The sequence below is a fragment of the Chenopodium album genome, chromosome 4 (genome assembly GCF_948465745.1).
Source record: "Chenopodium album chromosome 4, dcCheAlbu1.1, whole genome shotgun sequence".
NCBI classification, from domain to species: domain Eukaryota; kingdom Viridiplantae; phylum Streptophyta; class Magnoliopsida; order Caryophyllales; family Amaranthaceae; genus Chenopodium; species Chenopodium album.
In genome coordinates, this window is record NC_137837.1 from 50,223,425 (window position 1) to 50,248,576 (window position 25,152).

At 36.9% G+C, this 25,152-nt stretch overlaps 1 pseudogene across 1 annotated transcript; it reads left to right on the forward strand.

Annotated features, from left to right (window-relative positions):
• The first annotated feature begins 584 nt into the window (after nt 1-584).
• Nucleotides 585-24,466, forward strand: LOC145627903 (glycosyltransferase BC10-like; annotated as a pseudogene). Its single transcript, XR_014111412.1, has 10 exons — nt 585-833; nt 1,111-1,227; nt 4,394-4,494; nt 4,690-4,761; nt 6,681-6,762; nt 6,912-6,988; nt 10,289-10,327; nt 18,637-18,702; nt 22,642-22,791; nt 23,736-24,466. The product of XR_014111412.1 is annotated as a glycosyltransferase BC10-like (transcript).
• The last annotated feature ends 686 nt before the right edge of the window (nt 24,467-25,152 follow it).

Consider the following 25,152-nt stretch of genomic DNA (forward strand, 5'->3'; position numbering starts at 1 on the left):
CAAATCTAACAAGTTATTATCAAAGCCTTTCACACAACCAAGCAAGTTAAGGCAATTTAAAAGAGAGGAAGGGCACACCTTAACTGGCGGGATTTTTCCGATAACAACCCATAAATCAGCAGAGGAGAAGTTGATACTGGATGGGTCACTACCCATAGGCCACGCTTTGAAAACAATAAGAGCAGCCTGTTAAGACGCAGTCTGGATTAATTGAAGGTTCGTCCAATCACGATCATCTGAACAGTGGAAAAAAATAGATTCCCCATTTTTTCCACCTTAAAGCTGCCATTCTTGCTCCCTATTTTCTTTCCGTATGGGCCCCCAATCACCTCCAATTAAAACACCAAATCCCAGTCAATTTTACCCAAAAATTATAATTGGGAAATTCCATTTAAATACTTTATCTAAGCTTATTCAAAAAAAAAAAAAAAAAAAAGTACTTTATCTAAGCCATCTAACACACTTTTAAAACTTTTTAGCAATCATTATTACTCTTGTTGGCGTTATAAATGAATTAACTACTTATTAAAAATATTTTATTTTTGGTAAGAAATCAAACTCTCAGTCTCTCCCACTTACTATGAAAATTTTGGTCTTTTGAATTGAATTTGTGTGAGATTATAGATCTGGAAATTGAATGGAAGAGGAGGTTGTTCTTTGCGATTCTGCTGTGTCTTTGCATTGGGAGCTTTGTTTTGCTTGAAATTTATCGATCCACCATCAATTTGCTCATGCCCTTTCCGAATTTCTTTGCCCAAAAGCCTAAGATTGCTTTCCTGTTTATTGCTCGCAATCGCCTTCCTCTTGATTTCGTCTGGGATTCCTTTTTTCGGGTAAGTTTCTTATTTCGCTGAAAGCATTGTTAATTAGTTTTGAACACAAGGTATTACTTTGAAAGCGAGGATAGCTCAGGTAGTTAGTGCTTCCCTCCGGTTTCAGGGGATTCCATGATTGATTCTCAGTTAGTGTTTCCCTCCCGTTTCAGGGAATTCTGGGATCAATTTTATCAATTCTCATTACCTGCCCTCGCTTGTGGAAAGGAAAAATAAAAAATAATAAAAAAAAAAACTAAAAATTTGGGAATGTAATTTTGTGGTTACCTGTTTGCAGGGTGACAAGGATAAAAGCTTTTCAGTCTTTGTTCATTCAAGACCCGGGTTCCTGTTCAATAAGGCAACAACAAAGTCCCTGTATTTTCTAAACCGTCAAGTTAATGATAGTATACAGGTACCTTATATCTTTGTGAATCTTGAGCTGATATGTTGCAAACCTGTGAAAAAAACATGTTATTTGAATGAGTGAGAATACTGAGAAATTTAGGAGGGTAGGTAATCAATTTTACAGCTTTAATGGTTATTGTTGCTTTCTTCTTTTATTAATTAGTGATTATTGACAATAATAAAATGTCGCGGCTAAACTTGATTGAAGTGACAGTCAACCTAAGGAAACTACGCAGCTCCCTTTAATTCTTTGGAATGGGCCAATTAATCATGACTCTAATTTTTTCGAAGTCCATTGCCACGTCTTCTAAGCCACTTTCCTTTTGCCAAGCTCACATTTCTTTCAATTAGCAAAGAGCTTATGTTCCTCCAATTTTTCGAGCACTAATTTCATGTATTCCTTATGGGCTTCTTCATCTTCTCTATACAACAAAATATCATTGAAAAAGACCGATATGGATTTTTTGAAAAATGGTCAAAACACATTGTTCATCACAAATTGGAATGTGGCGGGAGCAACCTGAAGGGTTTGACTAAAAATTTATAGTGGCCTTTCACGGGTTCTAAATGCCATCTTATGGGTATCCTTAGTTTCACCAAAATTTGGTGATCTTCGGCTTTCAAATCTTTACGAAAAAGTAGCAACTCCGAATAACTCATCTAGCAGCTCATCAATGACGAGTACTTATCGGGGAAAGTTCTCTTGTCAAGGGCTTGATAGTCCACACATAATCGCCATGACCCATCCTTCTTCTCTAGTAAGGCCCCGTTTGGTTTAATGTAAAACATTTTCAATGGAAAATTAGTTTTCATGGAAAACATATTTTCTAGGAAAAACACAATTGCAAATTAGTTTTCCTTTGTTTGGTTGCATACAAGAAAAGTCCAAGAAAAATAAAAAATAAGAGTGGAAATGTAAGGATGAATGAGAGGGAAGTAAAAAAAGAGGTAAGGAGGATAGAGGAAAATGTGGCTTCCCTTGTTTTTGGAAGGAAAATGTTTTCCATCATTAAGGATGGAATTTTCCACCCTTGAAAAATTGTTTTCCACTCCTTAACAAACCAAACAAAGGAAAATGGAAAAAAAATGGAAAATTCATTTTTCATGAAAACATTTTACATCAAACCAAACAGGGCCTAAAAGCGGACTTGTAAATGGTTTGATGATTATGGTGTCTAGCATATCTCAATAAGCTTTTCAATTGTGTCCTGTTGGATTTGCGGGAATCGAGTTTCCATTCTTGAGTGTTATAGCATGCTCGTGCCTCATATGGGCTGCAACCCAGATGGGGTGCTGGGGTGCTGGAATCGGGCAGCGTTCTCTTAAAAAACTCGCCTTCCTCCATTAGTCCATTCTACAAAGCTCCACTAGTACACCCCCATTTTTTTGTTCAGAGACCATATCATAACTTTGAGGGATTTCCAGCTATACTGGGAATTCCGGCGACCTGAAATTTATAGTGACTCACCTAACTTCTTGAGCCATTGGACCCTAGTCTTTTTTAATCTCCAATCCGCACACTCCTCTTCCTTTTGCCATCTCCTCGTTGCCTAATGAATTTCTGATGGCGAGTTTTAATTCCTCCACCCTTCCGACGGAAATGAAGTTATGCTTTGTCTCCGAATCCACCATAACAACCACCCCGACCAAATTAATGGTACCGCTATTTCTGGTTATGGGGATTAAAGTCTCCACGCGGGTGGCAGAGTAGAGCTGTTCCTTCGTCGGATCTGCCTGCTCTTCCTCCTTTTGATCCACCTGCTTCTTGCACCTATTCCCAGTTCTCCAACGTTCATCACATCTAAAACACAAACCTTTTGTCTTCTTTTCCTGCAATTCTTTTTTATGGATGCCTTTTTCTCCCCTTGGCTCTAACCCTTAGAGAATTAGATGATCTGGCTGGGCCATGTTAACCGACCCTTGGCAGGGTTCATTGAAAATCCTTATGCCACTTTTATAACTGGTGGTGTTAGGTTGCCCACAGATGAGCCCATACTCCCAGCAGTCCCTTTAGCAAGCACTATGATAGGCCTAACCTTTCCTGGCCCACAACTACCTCTTCTCCAACCTGTCTCCTTTCTTAATCAACTCAATAGTTTGTTCAAGAGTATACAGATCAAGTAATCCGACCTCTGTCTTGATTTTCTCCTCATCGACCCAACAATATGCTTTCCAGCATGTCTTCGAGAGGAGAGGCCAACTCTAAGAACTTCCTCTTGCATTCGGCCACTGTCCAACTTGGATGGCTGCTAGCCTGTGGCCGGATGGTGTAGCACACAACACCTGTCTGTTATTTAAATTTCTATTTCACATAAGAGTGAAGTGGGAAACATTAATTTCGAAATTAAGGATACTTAAATTTATATGATTGGAGCCTGGAAATATGCTATTGGTGACAGTCCTTCCAGCTGTACAAGTTACAGCTCAGACAGTCACAGCAAGCAGCTTACAGCAGCAGCAGCATTAGCTGATTTCATCAAATCAGTATTTGAAGAATCTGATGCAGAATATGAGAAGCTTCTGGAAGAAAGTTAGTTATAACTAACTCCCTGAAATCTCGGGCTGACGTGGCAGAAAGTTTGTTATAAAAAGTCTTGTAATAAAAGAATATATATAGTTGTCCTAGATGCTTATTTCATTGTAATGAATCACAACTTCTGTGTGATCTTTTTTCTTCCTAATTTTCTATCTATTTTTCTCTCAATTTTCATCTTTCTTTTTCTCTCAGAATCTTTTCTTGTAATGTTCTGTTTGATTGTATTTGCTGTTTGATTGATGACTTGGAGTCAGCATTTAAGTACAGGGTAAGATGTGTGCTGGTTTAACAAACCACATATGCACAGATGTTAAAGCTATTTCCCATGGCTTTTTAACTTAGCTGAAGGGTATCTGTGATATCTATCCTCACCTGCTCATAATTAACTCCACAGCCCATTTGTTTCTTACCTGTCTCTTAAGAATGGTTCAAAACAAAAGTGCACTTTACCTTTGTCACAGTGATAAATCACATAGTTAGATGCATGCATGCAACTAGACTAAGATATGAGTCTTGTTAGCCCTGAGTTTTCTTTTCCATACATTTTTTCTTACCCATCTCTTTTCTTCTATTCAATTTGCATTGCCAGTTAGTTAAGCTTGTCAATTGGAATCTTTTATGAATTTTATTTCTCCAGGTAGATTGGGGAGAAGCTAGCATGATTCAGGCAGAGCGAATTTTGCTTAAAAGTGCACTTGTTGATCCTGCTAATGAACGATTTATTTTCCTGTCCGATAGGTGAGCATTAATCTGTTTGAGGTTCATTTAATTTATCCTGCACGTGTATGTGTATGTATTCCAATCACACCGACCGTTAGTTATTAACTAGGCCACGATTGATGGATATTGTTGTTTTAATAGGTGCTTATCATAGTGCTTTATTATTAGTCTTTTCTTTCTAACAATATTTCAGCTATTTGATCTTTTTTTCAGCTGTGTACCACTATACAACTTTAGTTATACGTATGATTATATCATGTCAACATCTACCAGTTTTGTTGACAGGTAAGATTTGTTTGTTCATCTTTTGAATTGCGATTAGTTTAATTTACCATTTTAACTAAAATTGTTCATGTCAATATTACCAAGTTATTCATCTAGAAATTAGATAAGTGGAATCTCTCTTTTTCGTCATGGAACTTTGTTGCAAAGTAGACTAAAACTATGAAAATTCTTGATAAGATCGAATTTTCGAAAACACTATAGAGCTTTGTTCACCATCTAGTATAGTCCAATCTAACAAATGTAATAACAAGGCAGATACTACGCATGGACTTTTGCTTTCCCTCACTTAACCCCTTTCCATTCTTTTCTCAAATTTCCATTGCTATTATTTAGTTTATCAAGGATTTGACCCACAAGCTGTCTTACTAGTTAAAGATTATCCTGAAACGTAATCCTTGTGATGCTCAGTCCGAATCATATGTTGTTCAGGCAGTAGTTCCTCAGGAAATACATTATAAAATCGTTAAGCACAGATTTCCAAGCCTTGAAAGGATCAATTGAAGGCCAAATCTAACAATACGCTTAGGTGATTTAATCTACTACGTATTATTTTCCACACTCTATTGCTTCTGGAACTCTTTGCCAGAAATCTCCACCCAGCTGCCACCAAGCTCCTCTACCACATGTGGTGGCTCTGGTCTCTCGAAGTGAATCTTATTAATCTATTTCTATTTCTGGAAATTCTCGCTGAGATTGGAACGAACTCATAGAGAGTACTAGGGTGCCGCACCTTGTCACCCAACTTAGAGTAGTGAAGGAAACTCATCGGGGGTGAGCTAAAATGCAGCCTCACTTAATCACCACTTATGGAACAGCTATTGTTACTCCCTTTCAAATATCCCAGTGCATCACTTTTAAGTCCGATGATGGCAATCATTAACCTCTCCTCCACTTTTAACTAGATAAGATTGAAAAAATCCTCTAATTGAAGAATCCAATCCTTTGAATTCTTCACTGCGAAATCCTAACAATCTTGAAGAAACCATATGGCCTTGGATAGATTCTTTTGTCAAAATTAGGATTTTAGTAAAACGGTTTCACCAATCTCTGCGGGAAAAATTGACGACCTAAGATTTTGAGAAAAAAGACTTAAACTTGCTACAGTTCTTAGAGTTTTAAATAGGAGCGCATAATACAATACAAAAATAAAATAAAAGTATCAATAGGTTAAGAGCACTATTACCAAGATGGTGTATTTGATTTAGAAAAAAAAAAAAAACCAAATGCGGAAAACAGTAACTTGGATTTATTCTCAAAAGGAATTACATCCAACGAAAACCAAATTAAAGAATCAATGAGTTCAAGTTGTTCAACTGATTCAATTGGCCACAACTTTATAGAATTTAATCACCAAATATTACGAGAACACACAAATTTCTGAAGCACAAACTGACATATATTTTTAAATTTACTTCACACCTAAATGTATCTGTCTAGCCCATATGACTATTTACAAGGACTAAAACTCAGATCTACTAAGATGACAAGTCTCTAACTCTTAACATCTTAAGGAAATCTACTTAGCTTGCTTAAGATTGACTAATCAGGTCTCATGCCATCTAAAGAAATCAGAAAAACAATATTCCTAATTGCTTATGACATGAATTCTATTACAATGGATAATCTTGTAAACCAATTCCAAACATAGTAGTTCTAAAATATGAAAAGTCCAAACGAGATTATTACTTAACTAATTGGGCCAGCTACCGTGCTTTACTTCCAAACTACGTATTTGTTACTTTCATACAACTCACAACCTTTGTATTAAAGCCAACATAATCGCCATGCAAGGCCTCTGTTGAGCTTTAAAACTAATTCAATATTCTTATGAAAAAGACCAAGTACATCGTCGAATGCTTCTGCATTGGGTTTATGAAAAGAAAACTATTAAATTTTGTTTTGTTTGATGGTATTGATAGTTTTGCTGACACAAAGGATGGACGTTACAATCCAAAGATGCAACCTGTTATTCCTGTTACAAATTGGCGTAAAGTCTCTCAGGTGTGATTTTTATGAACTTAGTGGTTTGAATATGCTTGTAGTATTTACTTCGGTAAAGTAATGTTTATTTTATTTTATTTTTATTTTTTGTGTTATTTTTTTTATTTTTTTGTGTTATTTATTCATTTTTTTTGGGCGGTGGGGAAAAGTGGGTTATACTGAACAGGAAACATGCAGAAATTATCGTAAAAGACGAAACTGTTTTCCTGTATAGAAGCACTGCAAGGTAGATACTTCTGCCTGCATATTTGAAAAACCTTTTCAGATTTTGTTTATGAATATGGGATATATTATCATGTACATCCATCAAATATGGGATATATATATATATAGGAAAAGTGGAAACTAAAAATCCAACCTTTGCGCGGTTTGACAAAAAAAATCCAACCTTTAATCATGGTTCGAAAATGCGGTTTCGGTTACGATCACGGGAATGGTTGCGGTGTCGCGGGAACGCTTATGATGCGTTGATCGCGGACCATGTCACGGTTGTCTCGATGCAAATTTGATTTCAAGATAGTAGAGGATTAGAGCCATTAGTGAGGTGATATGGGGGCATAATTAAAGATTTGAGCCATTAGTGGGGAGATATGGGGGAATTTTCACTATATCTTTGAATAGAAAGTAATTTTTGTGTAAAATAATAGATGTAACTTTCAATGCGGGGTGATTTAGGGTTAAAATGTTTGATTCGGACAAAATCGCGGGGTTTTTTAACACCCCTTGTTGATGCGGACAATCTCGGTTCGGTCAATTGAATTTCCTTTACAAAACGGCCCAACCAAGACGTCGCGACCTTGTTTTTATACCATGCCTTTAATTAATCTCACAAAAATCCACCTTTATACACGACCTTCTCCCACAGATCCATTACCTATTGATGACCGATTTTTGTAAGCTATGTGCCACGTGTCCGTCATTAATTGGTCAATTATTTTTTTAATCATTAAAAAACAAAAAAAAATTAAAAGAAAAAAAAAAATCAGAAAAGCCAAAATCCCCATCCCCACCTCCTTCCCTGACCACCCCATCCCCATCGCACCTAACCACCACATCCCCATCTCCACCGCCCCTAACCTTGAAACCTGACCACCTTAAACCACCACCTTAAACCACCACACCAACCCCCCTTACCCGAAACTGACCACCGCAGCCACCCATGCCCTTAAATCCTACCACCCTTTACTCGAAACTGACCACCCATACCCTTAAATCCTACCACCCCTTACCCGAAACTGACCACCACAACCACCCCCAAACTCGACCACGGACTACCCCCAAACACGACCACCCCCAAACACGACCACCCACGTCACCCCTAAACACGACCACCCACGACACCCATACCCTTAAACAAGAAGAAATAAGGGGTGAGTTTAGGGGTGGTCGGGTTTTAGGTTGGCTGCGGTGGTCGGGGTTTTAGGGTGGTTGGTATAAGGGCCGGGGTTTTGTGGGTCGAGTTTCGTGGGTGGCTGGAGTGGTCGGGTTTTAGGTTGGCTGGGGTGGTTGGGGTGGTTGGTGTTAGGGCCGGGTTTTGTGGGCCGGGGTTGGCTGGGGTGGTCGGGGTTTTTGGGTGGTCGGGTTTTAGGTTGGCTGGGGTGGTCGGGTTTTTGGTGGGTTGTTGGGGTGGCGGAATTGTTGGATTGGTGGATTGTTGGAGAGAGGAGAGAGAAAGAGGAGGAGTGAGAAGGGAAATTAATATAATTAAAAAAAGAAAAAAACTTTTTAACCTGTTTAATAGGTTAAAGGTCAAATAGATCTGTGAGAGAAGGTGGGGTATAAAGGTTGGATTTTTATGAGATTAATGGAAGGTTGGATTTTTATTGTCAGACCGTGCAAAGGTTAGATTTTTAGTTTCCATTTTTCCATATATATATATGGTACTTCAAGGTTATTTTCTTAATTCTAGTTTCCTTTTGTCACCTCCAACATTTAAGGTGTAAGAGTGTTATAATAATAGCCTATGATGCTTGGACTTTTAAGAGTGCCATGCTTGGTGTAGATCCAAGAGTTAATAAAAAGATAATTCTTAACTCAGACTTGTGAGAATAGTTAGTAATTGTCAAAAAATTACAGAAACCATTAACACGGAGGAGAACTTTAAGTATTCTTGCTAAAATACTAGTCATTGTCCGTTATACCAGAATCTTTTAGTCAAACTATATGTGTTTTGATGATGTAAACTAACTTAAGCCAAAGAAAAAAAAAAACATGTGTTAGACCATTACTAACATGAAAATACCATCTTTTCCTTATAAGACAATGGTGTATGATGCAAAAATGCCATATTTTCCAAGAGCGATTCTAGTTAGTAAAATAAATCACACCTAGGATATAAATGTAAGGCTCCACCCACAGAACGAAGTGATACTAGAATCTCTAGGTTTCTTTGGAAAAAGTTTTGTGAGGCATTATGAAGATGGAAAAATAAGTTGAACACCATTCTTATATTTAATGACATTGTTTAAAAGAGGCATTAGAGTATTGGTTTATGTAGAGTGATTACTAGGCTGAAACATATGATGCATTGCAATTTTGAAATTATTAACTCCTATGTTACTCGGACTCGGGTACCCATGTCCGACACGGGTATGTGTCCAAGTGTCCGACTCGGCTATTTTGTGAAAAAATTCTATGATTTTGAACTAAAATGAAGTGTCTGAGTGTCATACCCATGTCCGAGTGTCAAGGGTCTGACATGGGTACTTGAGGTAAAACAAAGAGTTCGAGTAACATAGATTAACTCTGCTTAATTAGGTGACTTATATGGAGGGAAGTGATTTTAAGGAGCAAAAGTGAATTTTTTTAAGAAGTGGCAATTAAGCCAATGAAGTTGTGAATAATGAATGAAGTTATCTTCTTTACTCGTTGAAAGTTAAGGCTCATTATAGATTGATTTCATATTCTTAAACATTCAAACTTTGACTAGTATATGGAACTTTTTATGTAGACATAGCCATGTAAAACACTAAAACCTTGCATAGAATAGAAACAACACTAATTTTAGACAGTAACCTAACAAACTGTGTGCGAGCTTCCTAGATTACCAAGTAAGTCCACTCTAAGCTTTTAATTTGAAAATTAATTGGGCTAAACTAAGCATTTCGTAACATAGTGGATCCAAAAGACTAAAACAAAGTTATTTAGAATCGCACTATAATAGTATGGAAAAACCACTTGGGGTTTCAACATAAATAATATTTTATACGTAGCAATTCCATGAAGTGTCTTTGATCCATGCAATATATTACACAAATTCAAGCCCAACAAATGAGTCCATTCCAAATCCCATTGTGTAGGTAAATTAAATGGGTTAAAGGTGGCACAACATCAGCCATCATTCTAAGGAAAGCTTGTTAAGATTTTGTGGTTCTCTTAGGCCCTAGATTTGAACTTTGGTTCTCATCAATTTTAGGTTGTTTTGTTCCCCATTTTCATTGTGGTTTTTTAAAGGGAAATGATTTGGTATTTTGCTATATTCCAACTTATGGCTTGTGGTTCTTACAAACGTTTCCTCTTGATTTAGAGAAAGTCACTTCCAGAATTTTGGCGTCATCAACCCTTTGTAAGAGCAATCCTAGCTTCCTCGCTTCTTTTCTCTTCTTGTTACATCGTGTGTTTTTTGTTATCTTTGTGTTTATTCTCCATCCCTCTCACCCCGCGTAGCTTTGGGTGGGTGAGTTTGTGTGTCTGCATGGTGGGTTACAGGTGTATGTTTGTGTGTACTTTTCTTTGTTTTGTAAATAGGAAGGTAAATAAATTAATGTTATACTGATGTGTTTTTGTGGGACATGAAGTTTATCTTTCAAATTTTGGTTTGATCACGGTTCAAAATAAACAACAGTCCTACTTGTTTTGTAGCCGATTTTAGTTTATCAAATTGAAGTTTTCGGTTTGTAAGGGATAACTTTAAAACGTGATGTCAACTAGTTCAATTGGTGTTGAAGTGTCTGCATATGCTTTAGCATTTAGGGTTTGATGTAAGTTGACTAATAGGTTTTTTAAATACTGTTCATGCTTTGGGTAAATCGACCCAAAGGGTTTTGGGTTTTATCTTACTCAGCCATCTATCCAAGACCACTAAAAAAATTAATTTATGATGTTCTTCTTAAACTCTTGAACTATTTCTTAGTATAAGAACTTTTATTAAATGTAATAACTTTTTTTCTCTTTTGCATTTCATTCGTAACAGTTTGACTTTTGCTGCTATTAACGTGTTTTTGTTTAACCATATTTAGTGATTAAAATGTAACGTAAAATATAGTTAAGTGAGATCTTGTTAATTTTGTGTTATTGTATAATTCATCGGAAAGTTTAACAAGAATAATCCAACCTTTGCCTCATTGTCCCAAAATAATCCAACTTTTCGATTATCCCTAAATAATCCTAAGTTTACTATATATTTTTTTCCAACAATCCCAGCACGTCACTTTACCCTTTATAACCGGTTACTACCCACGTGGCAATTCCAGATTCATCAAAATTTTATTTTTAATTTAAAAAAAAAACTTCTATCTTCTTCTCCTTCCGGTTTGTTTCTGTCTCCTCTCCCTGCCTCCATTATCACCCACCAACACCACTCAACACACCATCCACAGGACCACCACAAACACCACCACCTATAATCACTCATTACAACATCCACGACCAACCCACAACACAACTGAAAACAACACCCACAACATCAATGGCGTACGACCACCCCTAATTCAGCCCAAAATTTAATTGAAAGGGAGAACCGAGAAGGAAATGGTGGGAGTTGGGGTTTTGGGTTCTAGATAGGTAGAATTGGGGTTTCGGGTATGGGTGGGGGTGGGTTGGTGAATTCTGGTATGGGTAGTTTCGGCTATGTGGGATTAGTGGTTTTGAGTCTGGGTAGGATTGGGAGAAGGATTTCAAGTCTGGGTATGCGTTTGGGTTGGGTAAGTGGTGGTGGAGGTGGTGGCGGCTAAGTTGCGGGCTAATTGTAAGTGCAAGGATACACCTCACATCTCTTTTGCAAATGCTGTTCAATAAGGTCCACATCCCACTCATTCTTCTCGGCAATCATCAAATCTCTCACATAATGCAGCTCCTCGTGGTCGAAGCAAACCCGCTCTCATCATCTGCTAACCACGGATCGGACCAATTGTCAATAGAATCCCTATTTCCAACCCTCCACAACATCCCCTATTTGATAAGAGCTTTCGACCCCCATATTCCTTTCCCAGAGAAGCTGCAGTTATAGCCCAAGGAAGACTCCAAAGAACGTTGATCTAGCAAAGTACTTGGCTTTCATAACTCGACTCATTAGATAGCTAGGCTCCCTAATAATACTCCACGCCTGTCGATCAAGAAGGGCGTCATTAAAGACTATTAAGTCCTTAAATCCCATTTTCCCTAAGCATTTCAACGTGCACATGGACTCCCAACTCTTCCAGTGGATCTTACGTCTCGTCCCTTTTTGTCCCTACCAAAACTTTGCCATTGCCGAGTGGATTTGATGAATAATTTCGAATGGGATTTTGTAGACTCCAATGAGGTAGGTTGGTATGGCTTGGATCACCGCTTTGAGCAAAATTTCTTTCCCGGCCCTCAAAAGAAGTTTTTCCTTCCAACCTTGTAATTTCTTCCAAACACGATCTAGGAGAGCACCAAAAACCGCCTTTTTAGATCTACCAAGGGTTGTAGGATTCCCTAGGTATTTCTCATGTCTGTCGACACTTCTCATGTTAAGAATTGCTAATAGCTCCTCATTCTGCGAACTGTTCACTTCTCTACTAAAAGAGACCTCCGATTTATCATTATTAATTTTCTGCCCGAATGCTGCCTCTGGTTGAGAATATTAACAATAATTGAGCATTTCTGTCGAGTGGCCCTAGTGAAAAGAAGACTGTCATCTGCAAAAAGAAGGTGAGAAACCTCCGGACCATTGTGGCTAGCACGAGCCCCATGAAGGCTTTTACTCTACTCAGTGTTCATCATTCTAGAGAATGCATCCGCAATGAGAATAAAAAGGTACGGTGACAAGGGATCCCCTTGCCGGAGCCCTCTAGATGGTGAAACCGACCCACAAACCTTTCAATTAATCACAAAAGAGTACTTGACCGTAGATATACAGTCCAAAATTAAGTTCACCCACCTTCCATCAAAACCCATCGTCAGGGGCAATTTTTTCAGGAAGCCCCACTTTACTCTATCATAAGCCTTGCTCATATCAAGTTTCATGGCAACCAAGCCTTTCCTACCCCGTTTCTCTTCATAGAATGAAAAATCTCCAAAGCAATTAAGGCATTATCAATAATCAACGCCCCGGAACAAATGCACTTTGATTCTTCATTACAATTCCGGGAGAATATTTTTTAGTCCGATAACAAGAGCTTTGGTAACAATCTTATAAATCACATTGCAAAGAGCTATGGGTCGGAATTCAGTCATATATTTTGGGGACTTAATTTTGAGAATCAATACAATGTCAGTATTATTCACATCACATATAGAGGAAATGCCATGTAAAATGTTACTAACAAAATTTACGACATCATTACCCAATATATGCCAAAAATGCTAATAGAAGATTGCGTGCATCCCATCCGGTCCGGGTGTGCCTTGTAGGGTCCGGGTGTGCCTTGTATCTGATTAAGGGCCCAGTGAATGGTCTCGACAGCTCCCTATTCATGTCACTCGTAATAGTAGGCGGCACAGAGCTCCATATTCTCAATCGTAGGATTCGTGGAGGAGAAGATTTTCTCATAATACTGAGTTCCTCAATGCGGCGTTCACTCAATTGCCAAATGTCATCAGCATCGAACAGCCCCTCAATGCGGTTCTTGCTCTTTCTCTAGAAGCATTATGGTGGAAATACTTGGTGTTTCTGTCCCCATCCTTCACTTCTGCAACCCGGGATCTAATGTACCAATATGCTTCCTGATTTTCAATGAGGTCATCAAGCAATTTTTCGAGCCTAGCACCCTCCTTGCACGACTCATGAGAAATAGGACGGAGCTGCACCCTTTCCACCTCCCTTATTTTCTTTCCCATGTCTGTGAATTTATCACCGCTCCATCGCACACAGGCAGGGAGACCTTCAGCATGTTCCCACGCACCTTTCACCGCATTTTCACAGCTATCATCTAAGAGCCAACACGTTTTAAATTTAAACTCCTTCCTCTTCCCCTTTTTCTTCTTCGGGGAAGCTTTATGTCTCATTAGAATCGTCGTGTGATCAGATTTATATCGCATCAAATGCTCAACCGTCGCATTAGGATTTAAGTCCAACCAAGATTGGGTAGCAAGGAACCTGTCAAGCCTTTCACGGATGCAAGTTTCAACAGCATCACCACGTTCCCAAGTATACCATTGTCCCGTGAAACCCAAATCCCTCACACCTCAACCACTTCTTTAAACTGGGGCATCTCTTTACGCACTCTGTGAGCACCCCCCTCAATCTCATGGTAACCTAAAACTTCATTAAAGTCTCCACCGAAAATCAAAGGAATGTCAGCTTCCACACAAAGGTGTTTAATTAATGAGAGCCCAAGTTTTATGCCTATCCTCCTCTTTTGGCTAGCCATAGAGACCTACGAACCTCCAAACAACCTCTCCCTACCTTATATCACCACATATATGGTTTTGTGAGAAAGAAACAAGAGAGAAAGCCACCTCTTCCTTCCAGTATAGGCAGAGACCACCCGCACGACCCTTAATAGCCACGCCAAATGAGTTAGAGAAGGCAAGTCTGTCCTTCAAGTTTTCCACCTCCAATTTATTAATTTTTGTTTCGGATAAAAACAGAATATCCAGGGCATAGAAGTTGCTCCATTGGCGGAGCTGACGAACTGAGGGTTGCCCACCCCTCGGCAGTTCTAGCATAGAATATTCATAATGCTAGGTGGGGTTGGCCCTCGCCAACCACCACCCTTTCATGATCAAAGGTCAACTCCGAATTGAGCTTCAATTTCTTGGCTGAATCCGTATCTCCTTCAATCTCTATGTCATTCGAGTCCAGTGCTCTTTTGTGAGTGTTAGCACTCATAATCTCAAGTTTGCCATGCATAAACTCTCTGCCACCCTTTCTTATCTTCTTGCTACCTTCCTTATCCACCAACTCACTTTTCCCCACAACAAAATTCAAGGCAAAATGAGAATTTGGTAGGGAAGTCTCTCTGACTTGTACAGGTTGCACCACAGATGTCACCACTCCGCTAGAATCACTACCAAAAGTCTCCCCACTTTCCAAGTTACACACCTGTGGTTCAACTATAGGAATCGAATTTTCCTTTTCTACGGCATCACATATAGCCAGGGCATCATTTAGAGCCCCTTTTAACCCCTGACCATGTGAAACATGACTCCTTAGTTACAAAGAGAGTCTTCTTCTTAGATAAAATCCCCTCAATCTCTTCTACTTCTTCCGACCTCCCCTTCCTAGGCGTGGCTTAGCTTATGCCCCACCCAAGTTTCTTCTCCTTTTCTTCCTCAAATACAACTTGACAATCCTTTCCGAGTGGCCCATGACGCCACACGCAAAGCAAAAGTGTGGGAGTCTCTCATATGCAAATTCCACTATCACTTCTTTTCCTCTTTTATCAATTATTTTCTGGTTTCTTCGTAAAGGCAGAGTAGTATCAAGCATCACCTTCACCCTACGATAACGCCCTACTCCCAATTATCTTCTCCCAACTCCAAAATTTCGCCCCATCCTCGCATCAAGGCTTTCACATAGACGTCGGATCGACAGTTAAACGGGAGATTTTTCACTCTCACCCAGAAGGGAGAATGGGTTAAAGTTATCTGATGAGGTTGTTCGTCCCCTTCAATTTCTGTAAGCAAAATCAACATATTATCAAAGCACCAAGGTCTCCCTTCCAACACTTTCTCTATATCCTTCCAATGAAAAAATTGAAAGGCATACAAATTAGGGCTAAGGATCCTAATAACAAGTCCATTCGCAGGCGCCCACACACTCGTCATCGTCTTCTTGAAGGCATCCACATTGTACGCCCTCTTTGTGAGAACACGCCCAATAGATTATGCTTCTCCTCGCAAATCAATAGCCTCTTCGCCATCTATACGCAAATTCGAGCATTTTTCAATCATCTTCTCCTTGATGTCTGGTCGTAGCAGGAAGGGTGATAGAGAAAAGGAGCCCTTTCTTTCAAGGGAGTAATCAATTTTATACTTTCTTTAAACATTAACATAAACATAAACATAAAACATTAACATAAATATATGCAATAACATTAACATAAACATTAATAAACACATATATAAACATAAATATAAACTATACATAAATATTAGGAAATATTGAAACTAATAATCCCTCATTTTTCGCATCTTTTCTAAACAATCCCACCTTTGCATATTCTGCACATAATCTCACCTTAATGCCCCATATTCTCAAAACAAGCCTTTTACCGAGTTGAGAAATTAGCAGCAAGTTTTAGGAGATAACTTCCACATGTCACCTTCTGATTGTTTTTTTTAATAATATTTATTTTTTTTTAAAATAATAAAGGAATAAAAAAACCTTTCTCCTTCCTTCTCCTATCGCTCCTCTATGATGGACCAGCGAGGCCTCCCCCGGACCCACCTCTTCTTCGTTTCCCTCCGGACATGGTAGCCACCCTCCATCGTTCCCTCTTCCCCTATTCCTTCTCTTTCCCCCTTCTCTCTTTCCCTTCTTCCTACCCACCTTCCCCACCGAACAACAACCCCCACCCCTTACCTTGCCGAACAAAAAACCCCGCCCCTTTCCTAAGTTATTAATCTCATTAAGATCGGTAGTGGGGTGAGCGTGAGATTGTTTCCGACTGGTTTGGGGTAAGCGTGAGGGTATAGGTGGGGGGTAGAGTTTTGGGGATTCGGTAGCAATGGAGTTCGTTCAAGGGTGGAGTCGTGGGTGGTGGGGTGGAGTCAGTTTGGTTATTTAGTGGGGGTGGTGGTTATGGAGGTGTGCTGGTTGTGATAGCTTGGTGGAGAGTGGTGAGGATGGAAGAGAGATGAAAAGAAAAATAAAAAAAAATTTAGTAAAAAGGATCGTTTTGAGAAGATGGGGGTATAAGGTGGGATTGTTCCGTAAAGATGAGGCAAAGGTGATATTATTAATGTAAGTATTTCCTAAACATTAATATAAAACTATGGAAAAATTGACAAAAATAATCACAACTTTGCCTCATTCACCTAAAATAATCTATACTTTTGATTTTTTTTTTTAATAATCCGAACTTTTATACGAATTTGCTTCCAATGGTCCTATCCGGTCATCTAACGTGTTATAACAAGTTATCTAACATGTGTCGCCTTGTAACTAATTGGTTAAAAAAAAATAAAAATAAAATAAAAAAAATTTAAACAAAATTTACGAAAATAATTAATTAAATAACTAAAAATCAACCACCTACTTCTCTACTAGCCAAACCATCTTCTCGGGCCGACCATCCATCCACCCCTGCCCCTTCCGCCGCACCTAGACCCGTGCGCTGGCCTCTAAACCACCATTACCCCATCCCGAAACCCCCTTCCCTCCACCGAAAAAGCCCTAAGAAACTCCTCCCACACCGCAAAAAAACTCCTGCGATTGAGAGCCTTTCTTAGCTTTGACGCGGGTGGCACTACTGGTGGAGAATGGAGATGGCGGAAATTGGGATTGGTGGGGAGAGAATGGAGATCTCACCATTGTTGGGTATGGTGGATTAGGTGGCGACGCAGGGGTAGGGTGAGGCAACGCCGGTGCGGGGGAAAGGGGAGACTGGGCGCGGTGGGGGAAGGGGAGACTGGGCGCGGTGGGGGAAGGGGAGTCTGGGCACGGCGGCAGAGGGTAGGGCGTGGTCTGGGAGCGTGGTTGTGGGTTTTATTTTTAGTTTTTTTTTTTTTTTTTTAAATTTTTTTTAGGCAAAGTTTATTTAGCTAGTTAAGTGTTGATTTCAAAAAAAAAAAAAAAAAGATTAGTTAAGTGTTAATTAATAATTAACAATTTTTATAAGTGTTAATTAAAGTCACTTGGGACTACTGAGAGTAAATTCGTATCAAAGTTCGGATTATTAAAAAATAATCGAAAGTAGTGATTATTTTGTGAATGAGGCAAAGTTGAGATTATTCTTGTCAATTTTTCCTAAAACTATATGTATTTATACATTAACATAAATTTATACAATCTCTCTCTCTCTTTCTCTCTCTCTCTCTTTTTGTTCCTTCCGAATCAATGCAGCTATGCGGTTTAAAAAATACTTTTAAAAAAAAGTGTGCCAAAAAAAAAGTTTGAAAAAAGGTGGGTGTAAGATAGGGTGAGAGAGAGAGAGAGAGAATTTACAAAAGGTGGGTGTAAGATAGGGTGAGAGAGAGAGAGAGAGAGAGAATTTACAAAAGGTGGGTGTGTATAAGATAATCTAAGCAAGGGAGTGTAGAAAGATGTAATAAATGTTGGTTAAGAGGGGTATGATGTTTTATTTGGAAAATATAACTTAGTAGACTATTAATTACATTATATATAAGTAAATCATTAAAAAAACACCTAAAGAAAAAACTTCTAAACCAAGTTCTTACCTCAATCCATGTGATGTGATCTGCAATGAACGATTCGTATCCATTCCTACGGCACTAAATGTTGTCCAGATCTGTATCTAAACTATGGATGAATCTCTACAATCAATTATATGATTGTCTTTATTTAACTTTATTACAACCTTGAAATGTGGATTAGAGTGACTGTTAATCGAGAATAATTGATAAAGAACCTGATTTTGGAGTCGGATTACTATCGTGGACTTTTGCATGAGATTAAGCTGGTGCATGTCTTGCGAACACATTATTGTTCTCTTGGTGTACAAATTTGTACCAATCAGGTGACAGATTCTTGGATTTTACCTGGTATTCTATAATTTTGCATTGCAGCCAGTAGATACATCTAAGGAACACAACTGCATACCAGATGAACATTATGTTCAAACATTGCTTGCTGTAAGTATCCCAATTTCAGGATTGTCTTGCAAGTTTATTATCTTTTGAAAAATTTCTGGCATTGCTTTAAACTTGATTTTCCAAATTTAGAATTATGATTATCTATTGCTTTTTGGTTTTAATTTTGTTCTACATCCGTTTCTTTTTATTGGCTAACGGTTAGACATTTTTCACTCACACTTTATTTGTTGCAAATAAAAAAAACGGAGGTAGTATTTATGTCGGACTATGCTAAAATTAGGCAATTATAATTGTCTAATTTTGCGGGTAATCTATATGAAAGTTTTGTACGTTTTCGGTTTTAAACCATTATTGAAAGTTCTATACTCTTATACTTTATTCTAATTTTAAAAACATTTTTCCACTCGTTATCTTGTTATCAAAATGATGAGCGAGTATGAGGAGAAGTAAAAAGCAAGTCAACTTGTTATAAAATGATGAGTGGGTGTAAGGAAAGTAAAATGCAAGTGGGTGCAAGCTAAGTAGGAGGGTCAGTGTAAAAAAGTCGGTGTGTGTAAGATCAATGTGATTAAAATCGCAATTCGGATCGTAGAATTGTACGATTCTAATCCACCTAAACAATGTAAATGGTCGGTAGAATCAATATATTGTAGAATCGCGCTCATAGAATCGGTAGAATCGGTTAAAATCGGTGGAATCGGTTAAAATCGGTGGAATCGGTACCGATTCTACGATTCTATACCGATTCTACTCCTGCAAAAAGTCTAATTTTCCGTAACCCATAACTTTTGATTATGAAGTCGGAATTGAGCTTATAATATATCGTTAGAAAGCTCTTGAGGTCTGCTTTTTAATAAATTTGTCTTGTACCCATATCAATAACTTATATATTATTCAATATAAATCATAATAAAACTAATGAAGCATTAATTTAAATAACTTTTAAAATTCTATCTAACCATTTAAATTTTGTGGGCATAAGAATGTATTCATGAGTCTTATGCATTTCACTTTTGGAATATAAAAAACACTTTTATAACATGAGTTTATTGTAATTGTCATTCTTTAGATATCTCGTTAAAATAAACTAATTTGACACTTATTTTTCTATTATCATTGGATTTTTTTATTAGGGGAAACAATTATACGAGTCAATAATGTTATTATTATTATTATTATTATTATTATTATTATTTTTTTTTTTTTTTTTTTTTTCATAATTTAACAACATTTGTCTCATACTCTTGTGGTTAAGAATGTATACCAATAATTTGACTTTATAGTTTATAGTGTACTATTTGAGTTATGCGCATGCGAAATTACTTCTAAAACTACTTTATGCTTGTATTATTGATATTATGTTATCTACAATATATATTATTATCATTCTTATTGCTCGAAAATTATGTATGTATTTATTAGTTACATTTTGAAGCCTAATTTTACAATTTTGTAGAATCGTACATTCGTACAATTCTACGATTCGATTCTACTCCACTGACCGATTCAAGGTAGAATATCGATTCTCTGATAACTATGTGTAAGATACAGTAAGAGAGTGTGAAGGTGTAAATATTTTTGGGTAAGTGGTGTATGATGGTAAAGATAATCTACCAAGATGAGTAGAGTAGAATAAAAAATCATTAGTAAGAAGCTAGTAGGGAAAAATAAGACACAGGTACTATGTTATGTTTGGTTATATATACTACTTCCTCTGTTATTTTATTATTGCACCACTGGCCTTTTAAGGAAAATTTACAAATATTGCACCATTTTCATTTAAAGAAACAAAATATGTGTGTTCACACTATAAATATCCAATATACCCTTTACTTTTAACACTTGATTCTTTACTTTATGTTTACATCACATGGATTTTTTTGTACTTTTACCCTTCTCTCTCTTCATTTTTCCCACTACCAAAAAATGTGTGCCCAACATGTATGGTGCAATGATAAAAAACTGAGGAAGTATAATGTTCATAAATAGATGTATATTACCTCTTGAACAATTTTTCTTTTGCTTTTTATATTATGTACTATAAATGGTTGCAATTTTTTTTTTTCCTTTTCTTTTTTAAGTTGCATTTCTCTCTATCTTTTTCCTCATCACATTCATCTATAATTCTTTATTTTTCTTTCTCCATTTAACGCTAACAAACAAATTTTATCTAGGAGTTCATGTCAAGACATTTGTTGCGTATAATATAAAACGGAGATAGTACTTACTCTGATTGCATTTAAAAAAAAAAAAAACAATAAATGTATTTCCTCAATTCTCAATATATTTTGCAATATGTAGGGGAGAGTAAATTGTGTGAGGTACCACAAAATCTTTTAGAGTACCAGCAAACCATGTTAATAAGAAAATAAATTTATAATAAGGGTATATTGGGTATTTATTTGTGTGAAATGAAATGTTGGATTGCCTTGTTTGGAAATGATATTATATCTGTGAAACGTCTTCAAAAGGTAATTGTTGCAAAAAACGGGGGAGTGGAATCATAATGTTATTATGTATGATGTCATTGGACTAGTGAGTTTTTTTTTTCTTTTTTGACAATGAGAACTTCATAAATAAAGGGCAAATTACAACCTAAGAGAAATAAAACAAGTAACTAAAAACAACCAAATCCACCTAGCTAAACACGCAAAAACAAAAAGAAAAACCTTGTGTATTGTTGGAGAACCCACATGCCTAAACAAACCCATAGAGTGGGTTTGCCACTTACCAGTAGAGGGAAAACGAAGTAAACGAAGTGACTTACCATACCCTTAGAGCAACATACCAATTACCTCGAAGCCCGGATCACCATAAGGTTCTTACCAAAACCTCTTCTTGGACCAATAGTTGCCAAACGAACCAGAACCTTGAAGATGGACTAAGAATGCAAGCTAACACTAGAGAAGGGTATCGAAACTTGCAATGACACCTATGCAAATTCACGATGGAAGTAGTGAAGAGACCATACACCCGGAAGTCGAAAGAAGCACCCTTTTGCCGAAAAGAACCCATAAAACGACTCCACTCCTAGGGATCTAAAAGCATAGCCACCTCCTAAGAGGCCAGGAGCCAACCCAAGAGAGTCGTATTTTTTCACGACTCTTCTATGAGGAACCTTACACCAAAATGCAGGTTCCTTTCCTGCAATTCTACCTATATAGAACGCAAGAAAGTAGAGGACTTTGCTTACCGCCACCATTAAAGATAGGGAGCCTCCTTCAAGATTTTAATTTTTAATGATGACCGTCTTTGTCATCATGAACACTGACACTGGGATGATAGTTACTGAATGAACACCTAAGTCATCCCGCAACCAAGAAGCAACATGAAATGCAAACAAATCTCTCCCCTCAATATTAACTTCTCCATGCAAACTCCAAATGCAAGGAAAACTACCTACTTGCACAAATAACTCCAGCCTCTGAAATTTTATATATGATAACAACTCCTTGCACAAATTTTCAGAGGCACAAATAACTCCAGCCTCTGAAAACCAAAGAGGGAAGCCACACATTCAAAGTGATAACAAATAACTCCATGCACAAAATGTGTGCCTCTGAAAATTTTGCACTTAGGCCGCCTACAAGCTTGAAGGTCAAATTTTATATATGATCAAAGCAGTCTAAATGGCGTTCTTGTGGTTTGGTCAATAAATTCTACTTGTACCATTTTTGAACAATTCAGCCAATTAATGTAGGGCTTTGAATTTTAATTACTGGAATAATTAACACATTTCAACTTTTTCTGTTTGCTGTGGGCTGATATCCTCCCATTATTTATTAGGAAGTTCATAATATGGAATAATTAACACATTTCAACTTTTTCTGTTTGCTGTGGGCTGATATCCTCCCATTATTTATTAGGAAGTTCATAATATGGAAGTGTTTAAATGGTTATTAAGTAAATTTTTTTGTTATTGTTACTAGTAGTATTATTATAATAATAGTAAATAATACTCATATTGATGTAATTCAGCAAGAAGGCCTTGAAGGAGAGATAACAAGAAGATCTTTGATACATACGGCTTGGGATCTTCCAGCCTCTAAAGACCATGAAAGACGTGGATGGCATCCTGTAACATATAAGTTTTCAGACGCAACCCCTGAATTGATTCTCTCCATTAAGGTATGCTTCTTCCTATTTTATGGCAGCATACTGTTTTGTTTAAAACCAACACCCATTCTACTATTCCCTCCTTTTCCTTCCATGTATTTTTATAATGGACTCATGCTTTATTTATTTATTTTTGTGTGTTTGTCAAACTGTTAGAGTTAGCCTACCCTAGTAAGGAGGACTATATTGGACACTAATGATTCACTCATATTGATTTTTGTTATCATAAGAAGGATACACTTATATGGTTGTAGCTGATAATTTCATTGAATCTAGGAGACAGCAATCACCATATTATAGACTAGTAATATGGTGTATATGCATGGTTATGGGAGATCTGGCATAGTGGCAGTTGCTGCAACATTAATCTTATCTAGTGTTTTATTTTTTATTTTTTTTTTATTTTATTATTATTTATATATTTATCTTATCAAAATTCATTAAGAAAAATGCAGTAACCTAACTTTTATACTTCATATTAGTTTGTTTTATTTGTTAAATGAATTTTTATCTATCATTAAAAAATTCTTAAGGTAAACATTTGTTATGGTTTTGAAATTGCTATGTATTTTTGTGTTACATATTTTAAATACATATAACCTATATGAATTATGGATGGGTAAATGAAAGAATGAGATTATATTGAAATATATATATAAGTTCAATTAAAAATTTAGAATTTATAAACATAAAATTTTTGTGGGGAAACATTGATGATCGTTTTTAGTATAACATGACCCCATATTATTTATCAAGTCATGACGACACGTGGCAAGAATAACCACGTGGCATGATTAAAATTCTTACCTTGAGTTTTAATATATATATATATAGATAGATATAGATATGTAGAAAACTTAACTGCAAGTTCATCCCTTGCATCACAATTAAACATTGTACTACCAAATATTGGTTATGTTGGAAAGTGTTGATTAAAATTCTTGGAAACACTGCAGGAAATAGATAACATCTACTATGAGACTGAAAATCGAAGAGAATGGTGCAGTAACAAGGGTAAACCCTCCCTTGCTTCCTCTTTGCAAGAAGGTTTACTCGGCCTGCAGCCCTTCGTCTGCTTAATTTGGTAGGCAAAAACAATCGCTCAATATTGAAACTGATGGATTTGATGCATAGTTCTTGAAATTTTATCTTCATTTCTTATTGTCATTGCCTGCTGTTAATTGTCTAACTTTCCCCGTGTTGTCGAACATGTCTCTGCTTGGTTCATAGAGGAGGATTTTTGATGCATGCACGTAAAATATTGGGAACTTATCATATAGTGGAGCAATAAGTAGATAGTGAAAGGCAATGTATCCAAACACCACAGGCACAAAGTACGGAAAAAAAAAGAGCTAAGAGAGTAACTAGTATATATCATGTATTATAGGAATTTATTATATAAAATCCCAGTTGATTTTTATTTTTATTTTTATTTTTATTAATATCTCACATGTTTCCTCAGTATCGTTTTTTGTTTTTGTTTATCTTTTTTTTTTTGTTTTTTAAAAGAAAAAAAAAAAAAGTTTCTAGTGTTATAAAATAAGAGGAATAGAAGAGAAATTGAGAGAGTGTTGATTAGTCTATCACTCCCTCCGTTTTAAATACTTGCTCCATTTTCTATTTTTTGCACTATTCATTTGTCTTACTTTGACTAATATTTATGATTTATACATAAGAAAAAATACTACCTCCGTGTTTTTTTAAGTGTTACACTTTGATCGGCACATAGTTTTAGGCAATATAATTTACTTAAATAAAATAATAGGTAAGTGGGGTAGTTGGATTATTAAAAAATTGTAAAAGAAATATAGTGTGGTTAAATAAAATAATAGGCGTCGTTCAAAGTGCGCCTACGTTAAAGCATGTGTGAATATGTTTGACACTCATAGGAAGTGGGAATTGACATAATACGATTAGGGACAAGGAAAGTAGGGAGCCGCCAACAAGTTTTTAAGGAACTTGTAAACCGTTTACGGATTATAAAAGGCAACCACGAAAAAGGGACAACGAAGGCAACAATGATTGACCCGTGAAGGTTACACCCCATTCATAATCCATGAGATTACTAACTCCATATGGTTCGGAACCATGAAAGGAGGATCGGGGATGATGGTACGAAGTGAGTCATAAAGTCACATTCGCCCGTATTGGCCTCTACTCGATTCTTATAGTGAAAAATGATTTCTGCGATCTCAAAGGCATACAAACAGAGATTCAATTTGCTCCAAACTATTATTAGGCTAAATTGGTTTAATATTAATGCTACACATTATTCTAAAATATTTGTGATCACTTGAATTAAATAACAAGATTAAAAAGGATCCTAAATCGGTTGTCCAAATTATCTTATTAGGCGTGATTTTTAATTACATA